The 25206-nt window shown below is 34.9% G+C and overlaps 1 pseudogene across 1 annotated transcript; it reads left to right on the top strand.

Moving 5' to 3' along the window:
• The first annotated feature begins 1124 nt into the window (after positions 1-1124).
• On the top strand, positions 1125-25185 carry LOC143557079 (light-inducible protein CPRF2-like; annotated as a pseudogene). The gene is made up of 6 exons (XR_013139502.1): positions 1125-1478; positions 19192-19532; positions 20626-20719; positions 21303-21501; positions 23253-23328; positions 24817-25185. The product of XR_013139502.1 is annotated as a light-inducible protein CPRF2-like (transcript).
• The last annotated feature ends 21 nt before the right edge of the window (positions 25186-25206 follow it).

Below are 25206 nucleotides of genomic sequence, written 5' to 3'. Positions count from 1 at the left end.
TAGAAGAGGTCAGGAGGCTACAATACATCATGAGGGACCAAGTCGAAATTAACATCCAAACCGAAGCTCGCTTAATCGAGCTAGTTAACAAAGTCGAACTACTGCGGTTCGAGAACTTCCATGTTGTGGATAGCCACAACAAGGTTGTGGCTTTCAAGCTCAACTATCTTAACCGGGAGATTGCAAAGCTCGATAAAAAGCTTTCCAAGCTCTTGGAAGCTAAACGAGCCCCACCACACATCCAAGACCTGTTCGGGAATGGTGGTCGTTGAAGTTCCGAATTTGTCTTGTTAAGAAGTTACTTTTGCTAGTGTTGTGTTTCGTGATTCGGATTGTTGTTGTACTTTTCTTTCCACTTTGTTTAACAATGTTTTGTGTTTTAATGAAAATTAGGATTTTTAATTTCTATCTTAACTTTAATCCTCAAAATAAAAATAGTTAAAAACGAACCAGCTCGACAAATAAACAATAAAACAAAAAAATATATGTCTGTCTCATGCAGCACGGGGCCGTGCTTTTGTGTCCAGTACAGTTACAAGTATTTTCTATTAAAATAACATTTTCCAAAATATTAACCCTAACACCAACTCGTTCTAACACCAAAAACCGCCGACCTTTCACCAATTTCATAAATTTTTCCATCAATTCTTCGATTTCCATCCAAAGGTATGTTAATTTAACAAATCTATTGTTCAAATTCATCTTTCTAGGTCTAAATTAACCCACAAAATCTCACCAATTGATTGATTCGGGTTTAAACCCAAAAATTAGATAGGTTATGCGGATAGATCTAAGATAATGATTTGTTAGATAGATTTTATGCTATGATTGGTTGGGAGAAATCATTCGGGTTCGAGTCTTGGGTAAAGTATTTAACAAATTAAAACCCAATTGCACATAACCGGGTAGAAACACAAGTTCGAATCTTGATGAATTTGAAAGTGGATTAAAAACACGGATCGCGCTTTAATTAACACGAGTCATGGTCAAACAAAAGTCAACATTGGTAAAACTGACGAACAGCAGCAGCACGGGGCCGTGCTTTTGAAAGCACGGCACCATGGTTTTGCTTATGTTCCAGCATGTTGAGAATTTTCGTTAGATTTTTTGAATACAAATTGCAGATGGCCGAGTATGGGGATGACGTACATGCATTCCTAGTCTTTTCAGGACGCGATGCAAGGGACCAAAGAGCTCGAGCTAAAATGACTTACCTTAACCGAAGCCTGCCAGAACCAAACTTTTACGCTTGCAGGGATACGTTGAGGCAAGTTAATCAGTGGAATAGGTACAAGTCCATCGTGAAAGGACCATGGAAACGAGTTTATAATCAGAGAGGGGAGGCTATCACAGAATTGACAAAGGAGTACCTAGCCTCTTTCTCTTTTAAGTCAAAGAATTTGGACGTGTGGGATGAAGAAGCAGTCGAGTTTAGATGTGGGGGTGAATGGTACACCACATCGATCACCCAACTGGGGGTACATCTGGGGATTTACACGAATAAGGAAATAGAAAGTGAAGTCTAGTACGCAGCCGCAACCACGTTCACAGATGAAGATGGTAATGAAAGTGCAAAGGCTGGAAATACGCAAGTACAAGCATGGGAACTATTAGGCTTCTGTGATGAAGCAAACTGTGCCAACAGCTCAAGAAACACCGCCTTACGAGACCCACTCATAAGATATATTCACCGACTATTGAGCAAAATAGTAATGGCACGCGGAAGGAATAAAGGAGTGGTGAATCTGAGGGATTTGTAGGCACTTTATTGCATAAATAATAAAATCGACTGCAATATTACTTATCTTTTCTGCCAGCTTTTCAGAACAAATGCAAACGCAAAAAGCCCGGATACCCCAATCTTTGGCGGTGCATGGATCTATAAGCTTTACGAAGCCTATCATGTGGACAGAAAAGGAACAAAAAGCCCTGACCCTATTGCTCTTGACCTCAGTTTCTGCATCAGGATGCAGATTGCTTGATATTTAAACGTAATGCCAGAAATTTGGAGATTCATCGACAACCGGGGCCAAATTTGGGACCCGGTAAGCCAACTGGAGATGGCAATGGATGACGAAAGGAAGAACAGAATATACGAACATTGAGCAGCTGAATATGCGCAAACAAGGCTTAGAAAACCGCTCGACCAGGACACAGGTAACTGATGAGCAACGACAACGATAGGTCAGGTATGGGCATGGATGGGCTAGTAGTATTTTCATGACTTTATCATTATATTTGTTTAAACAATTTACATTACGTCGTTTACTTTTTTGTTTGATTGTTGGCTTGGTTGGATACTTTTATGGCCGGTGGTGCCAAGAAACTATATTAGGTACTTATCTAGCCCATAGGGGCAGGGAATGGATGTTTCCATACCCAATTTTCAACAAATTTTGCTTGGTTGTTTGTGGTTGTTTGCAGTTTTACATTATACATGTACAAAACAGGAAAATGGACAAAAAACAGGGGATGCTCTGTCAAAATTTCGTTAAACCATCGGGAAGTACCTCTCCATTTTAACCCACCTTACTTAACTAGAATTTTCATATATATTTATGAATCTTTTCACATTGAAGACAATGTGAGATTCAAGTGTGGGGAGGGGAATTACTTGACCAATTGTTGCTCAACTATTTATAAAATTATCTAAATAACAAATTTTTTGTAGCAAACAAAGACTATTTTTATAACAAAACCAAGAGAAAAATCCAAGAAAATATTTTGCAAATAACCAACTACAAATCTACTATAACAAAAAAGTGAAAAGGTAAAAAGAAGTTTCGTAATACCGAGAACAAGTTTATGCAAAATATGGCGTTTATACCCAATTCCTCCGTTACTGTGAGATAAACCTCATGCCATATAAATATTTTTTCGGAAGATTTGAGTGAGTCATATATTTCGTGTGATTTAAAACTTGTCGCAATTGTTCAATTCAAGACCACAAGAAGCGTTGTATAAGGAAGAACGTAATATCACTACAAACCATTCTCCAAATCACACAAACCCTAAACCAAAACCTTACCACTTTACCCCTCACAAACCGGTAAAATACAACACTGGTTTTTTACCGGCAGACCCTAAGAACTGGAAATGCATTCTTTCGATTTCAATCTCCTTTGTTGCATACATTTCGCAAAACCTAGGTTGCCTTCAGAACTTAGGGAAAGAATCTTTCTCTTTAGCAATGAGGTAAAAAAAAGTGGCGCCAAGAAAAACATAGGCCACCATTTTGGGGAGTTTTACAAAGAAGAGCAAAAAGATATGAACGATGTGTAGGTTGCGGAAACTGGTCTCACGAAAGAATGTGTAGAAAAAGTCAAACTCAGTCTCAACATGAATATACCAAACTAATGAGGGTGGGGGCTATTAGGCTCAGAGCCGAACGATCCATTAGAGTTGGGAGTTATGTTCAGAACAGGATTGAGGAAGAACTTATCCACATCCTCGACAAAACCGGTCTTGACAATCTGACCTAAAAAGAGTCACTAGGTTTGTTTAAAAAAAATTGGAAACAAGGAGCCAAACATCGAAGACATCTTAAGACTCCCAAGAACCAACAGAAGTTGTATTTACCATCCCTATCCTCATTATCCTAATCCCTTGAACCAAAGAGACCAAAACCCTACTCAAACAAAGCCAACCCATATTACCTTTTAATCTATGCAACCCTTCACAAAGGTGGAGATTTGAAATTTTTACAAGCTTATTTTTCACAGGTCGCATTTTGACTAAGAGTGTTCACATACATACATCACATGTATGATCAGATATAAAACCGAGTGTGAGTGAACATTGTGAGAACATGACGTTTTGCATATACGGAAGATCATAAAAACAAATCATCCTTTTTATATCACTACATATATTCTTATGATTTAAGGTTGGTTATTTTGTTCCCATTTTCTAGGAATTCTATTGGGGATGATTAAAGCATGGTCCTAACTTGCTACTTTTAGAGAATATTTATAAGTAGCTTGCCTGAGGACAAGCAAGGTCAAGTGTGGGGATGTTTGATGTATATAAAATTATACATCTTTTAAGCATCAAATAATCCCTAAAAACTGCAATTTCTATCAAATAACATAGCACAGAAGGCTACTTATCTTAATAAAATATAATTTCAGGTAAACCCAAGCCTCACACAAAGAAACAAGCAAAAATACGAGGAAAAACGAAAGAAAACATAATAAAAACAAGAAACACGCCCTCATGCTTCAAGAAACACGCCCCCATGCTTCTAGAAATAAGAAAAGAGGAAATTCTACAAGAATTTAAGCACATGTTTATAAAAGCATAGGGTCGTGCCTCTTTGACCACGGGGCCGTGGTCACCTTCAGAAAAAGACAAAAACAATTGAAGCACATGTTAATAAAAACACGGGGGCGTGCCTCTGAAAGCACACCCCCGTGGTGAGTCATCATGTACGATCTGAAAACATGCAACTGGGACACGTGGACATGGGGCCGTGCTTACTAAAGCACGGGGTCGTGCTTCTACCTCCAGACAGCCTATAAATAGAGGCTCTTATGTCATTTGAGAAGTGTGCCTTGAAGAGAGTTCTAAATGGTTTTAACTTATAAAAACACCCACTAACACTCATATTGAAGATCTTGTGACGAGTTTGAAGGCTTGGAGGTTACTATTATCATCCATCATCATCATTAAGAAAGGAGATTCATCCACATTCGGTAAGATTGTTCTAGTTTAATCATGTGTTTGTTATCATCATCTCTTTTAATGTTCATAACAATGCTCATTATGAGCTAAACTCCATTTACCATCTAAAATCTATGAAGAAACTTTGTTTTACTTGATGATTATATTAAGCATGTGATTTAGTTTAGTAGAGTACATGGTTATTTTGCAATTATCTTTTGATGAGAAATGTTTCACCATTTTAATTCAACAATTCAAAGTTGGTGATTGACAATTATATTGACAATCATTCATGATCGATTCACGTTCTTGATAGATAGAAATACTTTGATAATTTATCGAAACATGGATCCTTATATTGTACTTAGAAATGATGAGATCTAAGCTATGATCTATTTCTCTAGTTTTTGTAATTCTAAAATAACATTGTTAGCACGATTGCTTAGGTTATCATGCTAGTTAAAGAAATCATATGTTAAAGGAATGTGTAATTATAACCTACTTAAATCAACCAAGGGGAGGTTGTGTGACTAAACTATAACCACCCAAAGTTGTTAGAATTGGTATTTGAGAAATCTAAGTCAATCCTAATCTTTCTACTTTACTAAACTGCTTGCCAACTCAAATTGACATTCTCGTGGTAGCATGACATTAGGAAATGGTTGACTTTAAAATGCGCATGCTACTTTCTTTTATGTCATAGGATATGCTCACTTAGAAATGAGGGGTTATTCTATCATATATTATTACGGCAAGTTTATCACGTGTTTATTTAATAATCATCAAGGAATAATGGAGTGGGTTCTTGATCATAGATGGTAACCTTCATATAATTGAACTACTTGTTTAGAATTTCTCGTCTTGGTCACCTATATATTATATATAAGTATTTATATTTTATAAAAAGTTCAAAAATCAACCCCAATATGATTAAAACCTCCGATTAAAGTAAAACGACCATTCATTATTAGAAACATTTGTGTCCACGGATCGATACATGGTTCTTACCAATACTAACCTACATATACGATAGGTGATGTGTGAAAATGTATAATATAAATAAAGAACGAATCACAATTAAGCATTAAATTTATAAAACGAAAATCCTATAGAAACCACACAAAATCGGAAAGTGTACCGATCATAAATAGTATAGCATCAAGGAAGTACGGATGTCGAACTCAAAGACACGTGAAAACGTTTATGATTAAGAAAACTCTAACCAAGACTTACCAAAATAATATTTATTTAATTTTTAAGATTTTATTTAACTACTTAAATTAATTTAACTAAACGAAAACGTTTGACAAAACACTTTTAGAAAACTTTGATTTAAATTCAATATGTAAAAACGTCTACCTAGGAATGAATCATGTTGACAGAAATAACAAGACAACGGATTGAAAATATTCAAGACACCGGTTATAAAAGATGACACAACCAAAACTTGTTTAAGAAAGTCAAATTACCTCTCAGTCTCTCTAACAAACTTTAACTTATTTTAGTTGATTTTTAAAGAACAAACCGGAAAAACAATTATTATCGTGTTCAAATATCGACTCTCCTCTCGGTCTCCTCGACACACTATCCTAATGGAGACGAATACTACGCAACCAAGGATAGAGGAACAATTTAACTTAACCCAAATTAAACCAACTAATTGCACATAAACACTCAAACTTGACAAGACAAAAACCCGCTCTCGCGCGGTCTTAATTCTAACAAGTAAAAGCAATGAGACAATATTACTTCTTATCACCTCTCGGTCTCAAAGAAGGTGTATTTTAACTGATTTTAGATGATTATATTACCCACTTATCCCTACGGTTGTACGTCCCGCAAATAAACCCAAAACACCAAGTAAAGAGTTTAACAAGCAATCAATTAATCAAAACCGATTCAATTAACTAATGCAAGAGGATTATAAGTAATAACAAGTAAAACACAGCCATCACACACAATCTAATTTATGGTTTAGTTAAACTTTACATCAATAATTTAAGTCTTGAACATTAACAATCCATTAAACAAGTTAAACCCATTCAACAATCATCTATCCTGGGTAGAACAAACAAGTTTAGCTACATATTAATTTTGGACAGCCATGCATACTTAAGAAAAACATCATAAACATCATGTTAAACATTATAAAACTCATTCAAGATCCAAACACAATCAATCACAAGACAAACAATCAATCAATTGCAAAACAATTCCAATCAAAAGATCAAATCAACTAAATTAGGGTTCTTGAACAAAAAAGAAAGTTTAAAGATTGTTTTACTAAGTATTATGGCTGAGATTAGGGGTGTTATTGATGCCTAGCTACTGCCCAAGATCCTCCTTAGCCTCCTCCAGCCGTCACAAGATCAACAGCCGCCAGCCACTTCTCATTTTTTCTTTCTTTTTCCGGCTGTTACAGTAGCTGCGATCGCAGCTGCTGCCCCAAGTTAGGGTTTGTGTATTTTCGGGATTAATTGATGAATAATGGCTGGTAAACCCTTCAATAACTTAATATAATATTATATAAGACCTTTAAGATGTGGGCTTGGGTCGGGCCTTGACTTATAAGTTTTAAAGTTGCACAATTAAGCCCCTAAACTCTTCAATTTGACTCTTTTTTCCACCAAACTTCACAACCTACAAGTAAACAATTATATTTGTAAAATCAAGCATAAACAAACCATAAAACTTAATAATTAAACTAAAAAGCAATTAAAACATGATAAAAATGATACGGAAAGTAAGTGTGTTTCACTACACATCAAACATCCCCACACTTAAACCTTTTTCGTCCCTGAAAAAGTCTAATGCAGTTGGATCAGAATCGGAAAATCAAAGTTAAATCAAACATATAGGTTATATTTTAAAGCTCAGAAAAACGCAAAAACCGCGATCACCGATATTGTTGTCCACCTAAACCCATGCCTTAATCTTTACCGGGACAAATAAGATCCGACAATAATATTACTTAGTGGTTTACACAATTAAGACCCGCTTATTTTCTGCTTTTACCGGACCAGACCACCCCAACTTGACTTAAACCTCAAAATTAGCAGAATTAAAACTTTGTTGCTCAATATTTATGAATAGTTAAGACGATCAAGGGTATTGTTTATCCACCTAAGCTTAAGCATCAAAGTCTACCAAGCAGCCATATTTATAGCTAGTGCTCCCCACAACATGGCATACCCCCGTTATCAAGCAATACCCCAAATCCATAACCATAGGTGAGTATGCAAAATTTTATCTGTAGGGCTTACATGTAGCGTGTCCCTTGTGGTCCGTTTCTTAATGGTAATGAGACACGAGCAAGGGGACCCCACATGACTAACAGCGTGGATGATCAAGTCTGTGGTGTATTTGTACTTTCGTACTTTTTTGTGATCATGTTTATAGACTTAATAGGGTTTGCTCTTTGGCTTTATTTTAAATATCCACAACCCCACTTAGGAATTGTGAATACCCAGCTAAATAGATTGCATACAGACCCATGGTCTCCGGACCCGAAGCATCCCATCAATACAGGATTTAAGGTTATAAAACCATACGCCGATGAGGTGTAAAACACTAAACTATCATTTTAAGATTTATATCACAGGCTACACGGCATACTCTAACGTTAAACCTACCCAAGCATCATATGATAACGTATTCAGATTTTTAAAACTCATGATATTTCCAATTTTTCATACCAAAATTTGAGGCTTGAGTATGGCCCGACCTTTCATTGCTTATTTTCCACGGACAAAACGCTTTACCCACAAAAGATTTCCGTTTAACCGTTTTATCAAATTTGCCCTTTCATTTTCAAGGCTGAGCCTACCGACACATCCCAAGTTAAGTGTGTTTTCTTTTATTTATCTCATATTATTAGTAGTTTGAAAAACCGATTTCCGAATAAAATCATCATCTCCCACTTTAATGCAAAAGAAACTAAAAACAAGGGACATTTTTATTTTTTTTATTTTTTTTTATCAAACTTGAACAACGTATGAAAACGAAAAACAAGTGAAAACTTTTTATTTATTTATTTTTTTAAATTTTTTATTTTTTATTTTTTTTTATTATTATTATTTTTCTACAACTAAGTAAAATAAATTCCCATCCCCGCACTTAGAACGAAATCGTCCTCGATGAGAACAAGGAAAAGAAATAAAATAAAAATGAAACGTAAAGCATAAAATTAAAACTTGAAAGAACATAAATTAAAATAGAGAACGGGTTACTACCCTGGTTTAGATGCAAATTCTTCATCAGCTGTATATGACTCAAACGAACGACCGTATAGCATTTCATTCGCGGCCGCAACCTCGGGTGAACCAGTTCCAAAACGCCATCAGAGCTACCATGCGCATAATAATACCTGTAACAACTCAAACTCGCTCGCATGTAGCGGCGTACAAAACAGAAAACAGAAACATAAGAAATAAACATATTTTTGTGTTTTTGAATTTTTTTAATTTTTTTGATTTTTATTAAATATTTATTTTATTTTGTATTTTTATGTTTTTATAAATAAAAATAAAACAAATAAAAACAAATAATAAAAAGAATCATAATATAAACTTTACAACTCGGGCTGTCTCCCGAGTGATGCATCCATCACGACTATTCCTCGGTGAATGAGTCAAGGTAAAACACCTCGACTGTCTGATCAGTTATTGGCTCTCCAATGTAGTGCTTCAATCTATGGCCGTTCACCTTAAATTTCCCGCTTCGGTCTTGTATCTCAATCGTGCCATACGGGAAAACCTCAGTGACCGTGAACGGTCCCGACCATCGGGATTTCAACTTTCCCGGGAATAACCTCAATCGTGAGTTATACAGTAAAACCTTATCCCCACACTTAAACTGCTTATTACCCTTCAATTTCCTGTCATGCAGTTCCTTCGTATGCTCCTTATACCGAAATGATTGTGCATATGCGTGATCCCGGAGCTCCTCTAATTAATGTAATTGATGGAAACAATTACCCTCTGCAGCGGGTAAATCCAGATTAACCCTTTGAAGGGCCCATGAAGCGCGGTGTTCCAATTCAACAGGAAGATGACAGGCCTTCCCATAAATCATCCGAAATGGTGTGGAACCAGTCGGAGTCTTGTAGGCTGTACGGAAGGCCCACAGAGCGTCATCTAATTTGTCGGACCAATCCCGACGATTTGAACCAACCGTTTTCTCGAGAATACATTTGATTCCCCGATTACTCACTTCCAGTTGCCCACTAGTCTGTGGGTGGTAGGCGGTCGCAAGCCGGTGGGTGACCCCATAGCACTGCAACGCCTTCTCCATCTGCGCATTGCAGAAGTGAGTACCTCGATCACTGATCAAGGCCTTCGGGACTCCAAAACGGGAAAACAAACCTTTTAAAAATCTCACTACAACTTGGGCGTCGTTAGTGGGCAATGCTTTGGCCTCGACCCACTTGGAAACGTAATCAACAGCCACAAAAATGTACTTGTTCCCTCTAGACGACGGGAACGGGCCCATAAAATCGATACCCCAAATGTCAAAAACCTCGCATACCTAAATCACATTTTGGGGCATCTCATTCCGGGATGAGATATTACCAATACGTTGACATCGGTCACAATTTTTAACAAACTCATGTGCGTCATTGAAAATAGAAGGCCAATAGAATCCAGAATCAAATACCTTCTTCGCTGTCGAACTCGCACCGTGGTGACCTCCTGTCGGTCCCACATGACAATGGCTCAAAATCTGCCATCCCTCCTTTGCATTTACACATCTCCTAATTAACTGATCAGCACCAACACGGAAAAGATACGGGTCGTCCCATAGGTAGAACTTAACATCAGCAAAGAATTTCTTCTTTTGCTGGTAAGACATCTTCGGGAGGTATCCATCAGCAAGATAGTTTGCGAAGTCAGCGAACCATGGAAAACCCTCCTCCTGTGCCTTAACGAACATGAGACTTTCCGTCGGAAAACGGTCGTTGATCCTGCCCCCCGAATCTCCTAACTCAGCACCTTCTAGACGTGAAAGATGATCGGCCGCAACATTCTCGGCCACCTTTTTATCATGGATCTCAATATCAAACTCTTGAAGCAACAGGATCCAACGGATAAGACGAGGTTTGGCATCCTGCTTGCTGAAGAGATAACGAATAGCAGCATGATCCGTATAAACAACCGTTTTGGACAAAACCAGATAGGACCTAAATTTGTCGAAAGCGAACACCACAGCTAAAAGCTCTTTTTCGGTGGTGGTATAGCTTTCCTGTGCGCTATTTAAGGTCCGGCTCGCATAGTAGATAGGATGGAAATGCGTATCCTTCCGTTGTCCAAGAACTGCTCCGACTGCGAAGTCGCTTGCGTCACACATCAACTCCAATGGTAACGACCAGTCGGGAGCAACCATGATCGGGGCGTTAACTAGTTTGTCTTTTAGAAGATCAAACGCCTCGATACACTGCTCAGAAAAAATAAATGGAGCATCCTTCTCCAAGAGTTTGGTCATGGGTATCGCAATTTTAGAAAAATCTTTGATGAACCGGCGGTAGAACCCGGCATGACCTAGAAAGCTACGAATTGATCTCACAGAAGTAGGCGGGGGAAGATTAGAAATGGTCTCGACCTTTGCCCGGTCAACCTCTATCCCCGCACTTGAGATTCGATGACCTAGAACAATGCCCTCGCGAACCATGAAATGACATTTTTCCCAGTTAAGGACTAGGTTGGTGTCAACGCAGCGGGACATCATCCTCTCGAGATTTGATAAACAATGATCGAAGGAACTCCCAAATACTGAAAAATCTTCCATGAACACCTCCATGGAGTCCTCGATCATATCATGGAAAATGGCCACCATACACCTCTGGAATGTGGCTGGAGCGTTACACAGTCCGAACGGCATACGTTTGTAGGCAAACGTACCGTAAGGGCAGGTGAAAGTGGTTTTCTCCTGGTCATCGAGAGCTATGGGAATCTGGAAATACCCGGAGAAACCATCCAAGAAGCAGTAGTACTGCTAACCTGCTAAACGCTCTAACATCTGATCAATGAATGGGAGAGGAAAGTGGTCTTTCCTGGTGGCATCATTCAGTCGGCGATAGTCGATGCAGACTCGCCATCCGGTCACAGTCCTCGTGGGAATAAGCTCGTTCCTCTCGTTGGTGACGACAGTCATGCCACCCTTTTTAGGAACCACTTGGACTGGACTCACCCAAGCACTATCAGAAATGGGGAAAATGATCCCCGCATCAAGGAGTTTAATGATCTCCTTCTTTACGACCTCTTGCATTTTTGGATTAAGCCGCCGTTGCGGCTGGACGACAGTTTTGAAATTTTCCTCCATGAGGATTTTATGAGTGCAGAATGAAGGGTTGATACCCTTGATGTCGATAATCTTCCATGCAATTGCCTCTTTGTGCTCTCGTAGCACCCTCAACAACTTCTCCTTCTCGACCTCCGTCAAAGCAGATGCAATGATAACTGGAAGCTTCCTCTCTTCATCTAAAAATGCGTACTCAAGATGTGTAAAAATGTATAATATAAATAAAGAACGAATCACAATTAAGCTTTAAATTTATAAAAACGAAAATCCTATAGAAACCACACAAAACCGGCAAGTGTACCGATCATAAATAGTATAGCATCAAGGAAGTCCGGATGTCGAACTCAAAGACACGTGAAAACGTTTATGATTAAGAAAACTCTAACCAAGACTTACCAAAATAATATTTATTTAATTTTTAAGATTTTATTTAACTACTTAAATTAATTTAACTAAACGAAAACGTTTGACAAAACACTTTTAGAAAACTTTGATTTAAATTCAATATGTAAAAACGTCTACCTAGGAATGAATCATGTTGACAGAAATAACAAGACAACGGATTGAAAATATTCAAGACACCGGTTATAAAAGATGACACAACCAAAACTTGTTTAAGAAAGTCAAATTACCTCTCAGTCTCTCTAACAAACTTTAACTTATTTTAGTTGATTTTTAAAGAACAAACCGGAAAAATAATTATTAACGTGTTCAAATATCGACTCTCCTCTCGGTCTCCTCGACACACTATCCTAATGGAGACGAATACTACGCAACCAAGGATAGAGGAACAATTTAACTTAACCCAAATTAAACCAACTAATTGCACATAAACACTCAAACTTGACAAGACAAAAACCCGCTCTCGCGCGATCTTAATTCTAACAAGTAAAAGCAATGAGACAATATTACTTCTTATCACCTCTCGGTCTCAAAGAATGTGTATTTTAACTGATTTTAGATGATTATATTACCCACTTATCCCTACGGTTGTACTTCCCGCAAATAAACCCAAAACACCAAGTAAAGAGTTTAACAAGCAATCAATTAATCAAAACCGATTCAATTAACTAATGCAAGAGGATTATAAGTAATAACAAGTAAAACACAGCCATCACACACAATCTAATCTATGGTTTAGTTAAACTTTACATCAATAATTTAAGTTTTGAACATTAACAATCCATTAAACAAGTTAAACCCATTCAACAATCATCTATCCTAGGTAGAACAAACAAGTTTAGCTATATATTAATTTTTAACAGCCATGCATACTTAAGAAAAACATCATAAACATCATGTTAAACATTATAAAACTCATTCAAGATCCAAACACAATCAATCACAAGACAAACAATCAATCAATTGCAAAACAATTCCAATCAAAAGATCAAATCAACTAAATTAGGGTTCTTGAACAAAAAAGAAAGTTTAAAGATTGTTTTACTAAGTATTATGGCTGAGATTAGGGGTGTTATTGATGCCTAGCTACTGCCCAAGATCCTCCTTAGCCTCCTCCAGCCGTCACAAGATCAACAGCCGCCAGCCACTTCTCTTTTTTTCTTTCTTTTTCCGGCTGCTACTGTAGCTGCGATCGCAGCTGCTGCCCCAAGTTAGGGTTTGTGTATTTTCGGGATTAATTGATGAATAATGGCTGGTAACCCCTTCAATTAACTTAATATAATATTATATAAGGCCTTTAAGATGTGGGCTTGGGTCGGGCCTTGACTTATAAGTTTTAAAGTTGCACAATTAAGCCCCTAAACTCTTAAATTTGACTCTTTTTTCCACCAAACTTCACAACCTACAAGTAAACAATTATATTTGTAAAATCAAGCATAAACAAACCATAAAACTTAATAATTAAACTAAAAAGCAATTAAAACATGATAAAAATGATACGGAAAGTAAGTGTGTTTCACTACACATCAATAGGTACACTTGCCTATTTTTTGTGTGTTTAGTTTTAGTAGAAATCACTTTTATAAATTTAAAACACGATCTTGTGCAAAAGCTGAATATCCATATCATTATAAATTTACACACACGCGCACGCACACCAATAGTTAACTGTAAATAAACGTTATTTTATCAAACCAACATCCTTGAGTATGTTTTTATCAATTAATCTCGTTAAGTTCGTGTGTGTGTATACACACACACACACTTGTATGTCTATATACTATATATATATATATATATATATATATATATATATATATATATATATATATATATATATATATATATATATTAATATTGTGTGTATATATATATTAATAATAAACTTTAACTTATTAAAACTCGACGCTTTGATTCACGTTTCGTCATCATTGAACGTCTATATAAACTTGCTCATATTTATAATATATTATATTATATTTAATAAACTTATTAAATAGATTTTTCTTAAAAAGTTTAAACAAAATATTTATTTATATATTACTACCTATTATAACTAAATAATTACGCATTATTATTATGATTATCTACTTATTTATACATTAGTATTTTTTTCGGATAATTATAAATATATTTTACACCAAATATAGTTATCCAAATTATTAGTTTATAAATTTGATTATATATATATTTTTTATATAAAGTAAACAAGGGTAATTCTACAAATATTAAGAATAATGTCTTCAATAAATAAATATGAAACAATAATATTTATTTTTGCAATAATAATTATTATAGAAATCTCGATCAAATAATAAACATTCTAATCCCAAACCTAACTTAATCACATCGAAATCTTAATTCGTCAAATCATGTTATATTTCTTACAATTAATTTAATATTATATTATTTAACTAGGAATCCTTGACGGTATATCCCGAAGGGTTCATCTCTCTCACATTATCATTTTATTTCGTTCATTCGATTAGGTGAGTATCTCACTCCCCTTTTTAACTCATTTTTAACCGTTTTGGGGACATATGCGTTCTATTTATTTTATTACTATATATTACTCAACTTGCAACTATAAGTCATGTGTGTGTAATAGTTTATATCTAACGTGTTTTATGCTTATATACTTTACTTGAATACTTGTCGGCAAGGTCTAACATATTCTCAGTCTCGTATGATCATACGCCCTTCGTGTTAGCCATCGTTCAGTTCATTTGACATCGAGCTTACTGACATCTCATTTTTGGTAACCAATGCCCATTCACATGGCAATGGTTTAGCCCTTTATTTATGGTTTGATTGATTGTTTATATGTTATGGTTAAATTGCTTATCTCACTTTACACAGTTTGCTCTTTTATTTATTATTATATAATCATGAAAATCTAATGTTTTACTCACTCAACCTAGTGTTGACAAAACCTGTTGTATTTTTACGCATATGCAGGTTACCGCATGTTATGATCATCAAGATTGTTTGAAGCTACTTAGGGTGCATGCTAGAGAAGATACAAGAATTTAATTTTAGATGTTCGTTTTACTTGTTTATTTATGAATTTATGTACTATGATTATTTGAATTTGTTGTACTATTTAAATTGGAATAATAGATATTATAATTTTAATATTGCTGGATTGTACCTTGAGAGTTGTGAGCAATCAGCTCACGCCCCGGCATTTCCGCCGTAGGTTGGGGGTGTGACATGTATAAGTATGTGAATGTATTATATGTTACCTGATTAACTAGAACCCACTCAGCGTAGCCGACTTTTAGTATGCACGCAGGTAAATAGACTGAAGTAGCTAGCTTGAGGGAGATACATGGCAGGAACTGAGGAAGCTGGCATTTGAAGATTTGTCATGAGGTTTAAATAAGATATTTTTATGTTATGTTTATTAGACAAGTTTGAATATTTTGTAACAAATTATTGAAGTTTTATTTATTTTGCGAAAGTTTAATTTAACTCTGATATTCGGAACTGTGTTTATGAGTAAATCCAACGCCAATGTAGGGCACTGGGAACGGGGCCTTACATAGACAAAGCAATACAAACTTGACCCAAGAAAAGTGTTTAGTTCAAACTTTGGTTTAAAAGCCTAACCCAAATACATTGGTTAGTTAACCGAACTGATTCATAATCGACAATAAACTAAACATGGATTTGAAACCATAGAGGGACTAGTAATGACATAATCAAATAGTAAGAGGAGGTCGTCTAAAGATGACTCAACCTAAAGGAATAATCTGAAAACATGATACTCTCTCCGTCCCATTAAAAGTGTCCATATTTCCTTTTTTGTTTGTCCCATGATAAATGTCCACTTTTAAAATGTATTAGCCAATTTCAAGTTTACCCTTAAACACATACAACTAGCATTAATAAACAATACTGATTGACCCAATTTCCAAGGACATTATTGTCATCTGGTAAGAAAAAAAAGTAATCATTCAATCTAACTTGAACTTTGTGTTCTCAAACCATGACATTTAAAGAGGAACAAATAGAGTATCTACTTATATAATAAATGAAGAACATTTTGGACACTTGTCACCATAATAACCTACTTGCTTATGTGTCAAGCATTGAGGCTGGCCTCGCCACATCTCCTTTGCAGATGTGTCAAGCTTATACACATTCTCCTTAACCTACTCTGTTTTTACCTACTTTATGGCATTCCCATCCAATCCCATATCCCAAAATCCAAAATTACACTAAAAATCACTACATTTTTTTTCTCCTTTTCAATTAAATAATATTTTTTATATATTTATCAGTATCATTTCCCTTTCATTCACTCACAACCATTTTCAAAATATATTAAAAAATTATAGGCCATGAACAATAACTTTTCAAATATACATAAAAATCACTGCATTTCTCTCCTCTCCACTCACAACACCCTAAACCACTCCATACATTTTATAAAATTTCACTCGCATATATTGATGGATTAAATTTGAATGCTCTTACAAAGCTTCCCCTGCAAGTTTCTATCTATAGGTTACTTTTTCTTCAAAGCAAATTCACATTTCAAACGACTTCTTCATCGTCTACAAGAATTCAAGAAGAATCTTGAAAAAGTAAAGAGGGTTCAATAATTCTGGACTCATACCTCTTGGTGGCGACGACGACCACCGTGATGGCAATATAATGAAGAAGTTGAGCATGACGATAATCAATTCTTGATCTCTATCTGACAATCAAAGGTAGCCCTAATTTTACTCCCAAATTTTGTTTTGGTTCACCTAATCTATCCTATATTCCACTTGCTTTGATTCTACCTATTTTCTTATTTTGTTTATGCTCTGTAAAGGATCGTTTTAAGATCAACGTGCGGAAGATGGTGAAGAATGAACGTTCAAGTTCATCGTAAGAAGTAGATAATTGTGGGTTTGTTTTCCAGTTTTCTTTTGAATGTCCTCAAATTGTATAACTATCAAATTCCTCAAAATTATCATTGAGTAAAGATGTGTTACCCTGCTTTAATGAAGCTCTCAATATAAAATGTTCACTAATTAGAGGTACACTTGATTTAGGGTTATGGATTTATTTAGTGCCATCGTCAAAAAATTGGTTAAAGTTGTTGTTATTTGGACCTCATGTTATCGTGATTTGATCCATTGTTATGTTTGGGTGCCATTTCTCTTATTCCTTTAATTGATATCATTAAGTTTTATAATAACTGATTTACATGAATAAATAAATTGGTTCTATTAGTTGCTTGTGTTCGTATTCAGTAAAAAACTAAATGAACAAATATGAACATCCCCTATTTGTGTTCGTTTGGTTCAAGTTGTTGTTGTTGATCTTCATTGCATGAGGGGTCTTTGCTACGTGTCAATTAGTCTATGGTCTTAATTGTACTTTTGATAAGAGACTGAAAAAAACTAATTTATCAATTATGATGAAATTTCATACTATGATTTTCGGTTTATAATGTATATTGTAACAACTACAGTTAGCTTTGGAAGTTTAATTTATAAGGAATTGAAAGAATCGAATGTTAAAAATATTATTTATTGAATTTGTGAACTTTATAATTATGGTTTAAATAAATTATATGATTTTACACAATTACATATTCAATGTTAAATATGTATCGTTTATTTTTATACATACCTCTTTTTTATTATTTTAATACAAAATTGATATTGATGATTTAAAATTAAGAAAGAAACACCAACATTTATTGCTAAATCAACGTGCAAAATTTAAATCATTCCCTTGAAAATGTAAGCCAACGTTTATTTAAAAAGTGATTCAAATCTATTAACACAAAGTTTTTCATTTAATAAAATTAAAAATATGTTATATATTATAAGTGTAAAGTTAAAATAAATATATGAGACAAAAATGAGAAGTGTGAGAAAGATTTATGGTAATGAAAAAAACCCTCAAATTGTTTTTTTTAATAATAAAAAAGCATAACTCAAAATATAAAAAAGAAAAGAAAAAAAAACACAATGATGAATCAATAAAAGACACAATTATAAATAAAAAAAGACACAATAACAATAATTCGTAAAATATAACACAATTTTGAGTAATATAATACAATATAAAAAAAAGACACAATATCAAAGAAAAAAGACACAATCAATGAAGAAAATAAATAAAAAACATTGATAAACAAAAAGACAAAATGACATTTTTTCCTCGGCATTGTTCCTTTTTTTTAAGAACGGAAAAGATGGAAGAAGCATTATTGTTTTTTATTTTTCTAAATCTTGAGTTATGATTTTTATTAATTTTTTTGAGGTGTTTTATTTTATAGCCACAAATCATTATCATCATTATCATTTTTGTTCCTGTTTATGAAAATCTTAAAATCTATATTAAAAACCTCATATTAAAATTTTCATATATTATATTTTTAAAAATAATTTTTTTAACCCGTGTATCATACCAATATAGCCTAGTGGTTAAGTCCAACAACTCAGACGTATGCTTAAACAGAGAGAGAATAAAGAAAAGAAAAGAAGGAAAATGGATAGGATGTTTTCAGTGGACGATATTGCGGGCCACTTTTGACGTTATTTTACTAATCTCGTGAAAATAACGTTAAAAGTGGGGGAAGGTTATTCAGGCATCATGTGGTGGCGTTGATAGCCGAAAGACAAGGGCACATGCACCAATCAGCCGGTGTCCCGATGATTGAGTGCTATGTGCCTTATGTCCAAGGCTTGATGCAAAACTACTATCGAGCCGGGGGTCTCATCGGAAGCAGCCTCTCTATCCCTATGGGGTAGAGGTAAGGTTGTCTAAATCTTACCCTCCTCAGACCCTACCATAGCATTGCTATTGGTGGGATATACTGAGTACGATGATGATGATGATATTGCGGGCCACTTCTGGTCACCATCGCCGGCAGCCGACGATGACTCGTCCTCCTCATCCTCGGCCTCCAAGAACCGGTCAACCACCATGAACCGGAGCATGTCCGAGTGGCAATTCCAATGCTTCCTCCAACAGGCATCCGCATCTGCATCTAAACAAAACGATGATCTTGAGGATCAAAAACAAGAAGAAAAAGAAAAGATCAATCAACTTCTGCTTCGTTTGGTGGGTCCGGAGTTAATCTTCCCATTGATTCGGAGGAGTATCAGGCTTATCTCAAGACTCGTCTTAATATTGCTTGTGCGGCTGTTGCCTTGACCAGGGTATATCACTTTTCTTTTTTCTAGATTACTTTTATTTGCTTCTTAATTGTTAATCTTCAAGAATGTCTCTTTTCTCTCATACAAATATTATTTCATTATTGCTATCCTTGGCTTCTGAGTTTAAAAGGGATTCCGGTTAGACTCTAGTCATTATTATTAAAACACACAATGATGCCACAAATTTTGAAAACTGATGTGTTCTCGTTCAAAACCATTTGTTTGCCTAATAGGGTTGGCTATGTTCTTGTTTTGTTCACTTGAAGATCGTGATGGGCTTGTGTAGGGTCGTCTCCTAGAATTTAAATACCTCAGTCGAGTCGAGTCAAAATGAAAACGCCCATAGCTTAAATGGATAATGGACAAGAAAAAGTTTTGGGCCCAATGTATTTAATATGATTAAGATCCATACATATTTTATAAAATTAATTTATTAAAAATGTAGTATAAAACAGTTTTTTCTTTATCGAATATAAGCAAAGATGAATATCTTAATTGCATAGCCCACCATTTGATTCTATAAATAAACATTGAGCTTAATTATATGCAGTATAAATGATACATAACTCAATATAAGTATAAAACAATGTTCAGAAGAATAGTCACTTCAAAGTGATTAATGATTAAAGCAGTTTCTGATCCATATCTTAAAACTTGCATGACTTTCACTGATAAGGAGGTCCAATAGATCCCAGTAAAGCGATCACTTTAACATTTAAGCAAAACAGCAGATAAGTGACAATATAGAACCATGTCTTTACAAGGGAAGGAAATTTAATGTTTCTTGCAATATAAGTAGTGTTGCAACTTTGAAGGTGTTACTATTTGTGAGGAAAAATATGATTTATGAAGTGCCCTGTAAAATCTAGTTTAGCAATAATGTTGTACTTGCACATATTTGCTTTTGTTGTTAATTTGATGTCTGGTTTGTTAACAAAATGCTGATTACATTTAAATATTTGGCCAACACTGGTGATAGCGCATAACTTTGGTGTCCCTATCTTGTAGTTATGTCGTGTTTTTCCTTTAAGTTTATTGCTTTTCCAGTTTTGTTTCAAGGGACTTTATAACATGTATAGTTTACTCTTGACCTTAGGCATCTTCTGTAAAAACTCAAGATTTTGCTGCACTTGACAATGGATCACAGGCTTCTAACACCTCACAGTTGGGAAACCAGGTTCCTTCTAAAGGTCTGTTGTAGGTTATTTTTCAGTTGAATTTTTTTAGAGTGTTTTTTTTGTCTCGTAAGCCATAAGAGTGGCAGTACCGTGACAATCTGAACCGATTTCGACCGAAAATCGGTATTGGCATTATCAAAACTGGTACTAGTATTCGTTTATATAGTTTTTGTTTGAGGTAAAACACGCTTCGAAATCCTTTCGGGTGTGTTCACGACTTTATGTTTTGGGTTCTCTTTTGGTTGTTATGGCGTGCGCCGGTACCGAACCTTTGCCGCATATGCGGGGAATCTTACTAGTTAGATTTTATAATGGTTTGATTTAAAAGGTATTTTGAAATATTGATATTAGTTGGATGATTTTAGTTGCTAATCATATAAGGTTTTTAATTATATTTGGGAAGTAGTATTGATTTTCTGCACTTCATAGTTGCCATTGGCTTATTACAGAAATCAATGTTTGTTTATATGCTCGTTTATTTCTCATCATGTACACTTGTTATCAATTGTTTTATGCGTAATTTTCTTACTGTTTTTGTTTGAGTTTATGATTTGCAAGATGATTAATTGTGATTATGTTTGTATGGGGTGGGTAGTTGACCCCAAAGGAGCTGGTAAGGATGGTGGTGGGCCTGTCGGAATCCCTTCATTGCCTGTTGTTCAAAAGAAGGCTGCAATCCCGGTGAAATCAGCAACAAGCGGCTCATCACGAGAACTTTCAGATGATGATGAGCTTGAAGGAGACACAGAAACAACTCAGAATATGGACCCCACTGATGCAAAACGCGTTAGAAGGTAAAATGCAAGGGTATAAGAGCATTCTCATCCCATCCCCCAACTCCAAATCCAAAATTACACTAAAATCTCTTGTTTTCAATTAAATAATATTTTTTTTATATCTTGATCGTTACATTTTCTCTCTCTTTCTCTCACAACCACTTTCGAAAAATATTGAAATTTATAGGACGTGAACAGTAACTTTTCAAATATACAGAATTATCATTGCCTTTTCTCTCTTCTCTACTCACAACATCCTAAAATACTACCTACATTATTAAACATCACTCACGACATATAGGGGATTGGATGAGAGCATTCACAACCCATCCATAAAACCCTCCTCCGTTTTTAAATTTGAAAAACTTCTTCCAAAAGCACACACCATCCCTCTCACCATTTAACTTCTCTAACCCCAAATTATAAAAAGTTGCTACAGTAACTTTTCATATATGAAAGCGCTACTATTCATCCTCCTCAAATTTATGTCAGTGTCTAAAACGAGAAAAATAATAAAATAAGCGTTTGTCAGTAAGATGAAGATATAAATATGGAATAAAATGTGTGGGGTTTTTAAAAATAAGAGATAAATTATAAAAAAGTACGAATTTTAGTTAATTATAGGGTAAAATATGGTGGATGAGAATCGCGAGGATTCACTTTTGTTGTATGTTCTTTAAGTAAGGGCTATTTTTGTTTTTTTTTGATTATTTTATCTTGATTTCTCACTAATTTATAAACCTAAGTCGGGTTTACTTAATTTACTCCAATGCCTCTATATATATAATCATCGACTTTTATGGTTTCACATGGTTAGTAGAACACTATATTATTTTTCAACATCATTCTTCTAGTTTAATGTGTTGTGGTTTACCAACAATGTAACCAGAAACATGTCAAACTGGTTTTTCCTAACATTGAAACGGGTTGTGTTCTCGTGTCAATACAGGTTTTTCAAAGGTTGAAACGGTTTAGTGATTTAACAAGAAAGTGTCAAAACGGTTTTCTTAAGGTTGAAACGGGTTGATGTTGTAACCAGAAACATGTAAAAACGGTTTTTTAAGGTTGAACAAGCTGTTGTTTCAACCATAAACATGTCAAAAACGGTTTTAACCAGCAAGATGTTTTAAACAGGTTGAACAAGCTGCTGTTTTTTAGGTTGAATAATATGTTTATAAACAGATTAAATTATGTCTTTTCTGTTTGTTACTTTTTGAACTTTTGGTTTTCAAGTTTTGAACATTTTGGAGTTTGTTAATATGCAGTTTTGAACTTTTGTTACAGATTTTTTTTTGTTGGTATTTGAACTATGTTATTCAAGTTATTTAATGCATAGTATATTTTTATTTTTTTTCATTAAGCGCGCTTTTTTTTTTTCGGGTCCTTGCCTAATTTGCTCCTTGCACCTAGGCCCTCTACAAGGCCTATGCGCCTAGCGCATTTGATAAAAATGAATTTCATATATCGTTTTCAAACCTGGTATAATATCATATCTAGTTATCTAGTAACTACCCAACAAAAAAAATTAATATCAAATATAACTCCTCGTCAAATATATGACAATTATATCCTGTTCTTGCAATTGCCTTGTGATATAAGAGTTTTGAGCATAAGGAGAAAGAAAAGTGTATAATGGTTATATTGCAAAAATGAATTAAATAAAATGGGTAATTATGAATTTTGAAATATTTTGGATATGTATATTTGATGTTAATTTTCTTATAGTATACAGAATGATAATATGCACGTGTTTTTTTCTTTTTTTCTAGAATGCTATCGAACAGAGAATCTGCTAGACGTTCAAGACGAAGAAAGCAGGCTCATTTGACTGAGCTTGAAACACAGGTCTGTTTCTTAAAAATTTTGTGTCGCTTAAGGTAGACAACACGTAATTAATATATTCTATCCTTGTTCATAGGTTTCTCAATTAAGGTTGAAAATTCTTCATTACTTAAACGTCTCACTGACATAAGCCAAAAGTACAATGAAGCAGCGGTTGATAACAGAGTGCTGATGTTATTAACAATTGCAAACTCTCTTTTTTCTCTCTCTACACCACCATCACCACACCACTATTGTCGTCGAAATCACTTCCATTCACATCGCATTCATTAAACGGACATAAATTAAAGATTTGACCAAGGGTTTACTACCATTTACCCTACCACCCTAAGATTCAAGGATAACCCTGAAAAATTATTGTATTGGAGAAATAAAAAAATGAGGGAATTGGAGTAAGTGACTAACACATGAATGGAATTTGACAATGAATTAGGGGTGTTTGGGATTGCTTATTTTAGCAACTTATAAGTTATTTAAAAGGTTAAAAAGGTGTTTGGGATTGTTTTATTGTGAGGGAATGCAGACATCAGGTGTTCATAGTGCAAAAGGTCCACGGCAGGTGCTCAAAATGCGTTGGGTTTTGACGGGTGCAAATTGCACTTTACTTTAAAGAAATGTGTTGGGAATGTATATGTAACCAACTTAAACACTGGTTATGGTGGAAGGTGTTCTAAGATCTGCTCAAGAAGTATAGTCGCCTAGCGAGCCTGCTCCTGATAAGCTGAAACGACGTCGTTTGGTGGTTCTGGTATTACCTAACCGGTTAACCCAAAGAAAATATTACATAATTAGAGGTTATTCTATATTATTTATTTTTCTTTTCTTGATGAGCTGGATTTTATTGATTTATTTTGATTTTGATTTATCACTAATCTATTTACCTAAATTAAGTTGAATTTACTTAATTTACTACAATCCCTTCCCTCAATATATATAATCATCGATTTTTATGGTTTCTCAATTCCACAACAGTCGATTGAAGAACCAACAAGGTCAGTAGAAACATATTAATTTTTATCATCTTTCTTCTAGTTTAATCTGTTGTGGTTTACCAACACCAGAAATGTGTCAAAAACGGTTTTCCAATTGATGTTTTAACCGGAAACATGTGAAAACAGTTCTTTAGGTTGAACAAACTGTTGTTTTAACCAGAAAGATGTTTTAAACAGCCTGAACAAGCTGTTTTTTTTATAATATTTGATGTTATCTTTCCTATACTATAAAGAAATGATATTATGCACTTTTTCGGAGTTATATTTGAAATTGCTCTATTTTTTTAGGAATGCATATCGGAGGCTAACTATATGTGGTTTTCCCTTTTTTTTTTAGAATGCCATCGAACAGAGAATCTTCTAGACGCTCAAGAAGAATAACACAGGCTCATTTGACAGAGCTTGAAACACTGGTCTGTTTCTTAAACATTTTGTGTTTTATAAGGTAGACAAAACACGTAATTATTAATATAACCAAATCTTCTATCCATGTTCTTAGGCTGCTCAATTACGGGCTGAAAATGCTTCATTAAATAAGCGTTTCGCTGACATAAACCAAAAGTACAATGAAGCAGCAGTTGATAACAGAGTGCTGAAAGCCAATGTTGAAACCACGAGAGCAAAGGTTAGTTGACCCGGCTATGCTTCGTGTTTGACTTTTCAATTTTTTCTTTTACCGCTTTAACCACCACACATATATGCATATGCAGGTGAAGATAGCTGAAGAAAGAGTCAAAAGAATATTTGGGTCTATCCCGATGGTTCAGCCCGTGTCCAACATGTCAACAATGGTTCCCAAGCCATCTTATTCTTGTAGCTCATCTGATACATCCACCAACACCGTGGTTCCCGTGCAAGATGACCTGAAGCCGCAACCGCAACCAACACC

This window comes from Bidens hawaiensis, unplaced genomic scaffold (assembly GCF_021521415.1).
Source record: "Bidens hawaiensis isolate Kalapana, Puna unplaced genomic scaffold, B.hawaiensis_p1.1 tig00018794_1, whole genome shotgun sequence".
In the NCBI taxonomy this organism is placed as follows: Eukaryota; Viridiplantae; Streptophyta; class Magnoliopsida; order Asterales; family Asteraceae; genus Bidens; species Bidens hawaiensis.
Note: the sequence above shows the minus strand (reverse complement) of the source record. Positions and strands in the feature narration are given on the sequence as shown.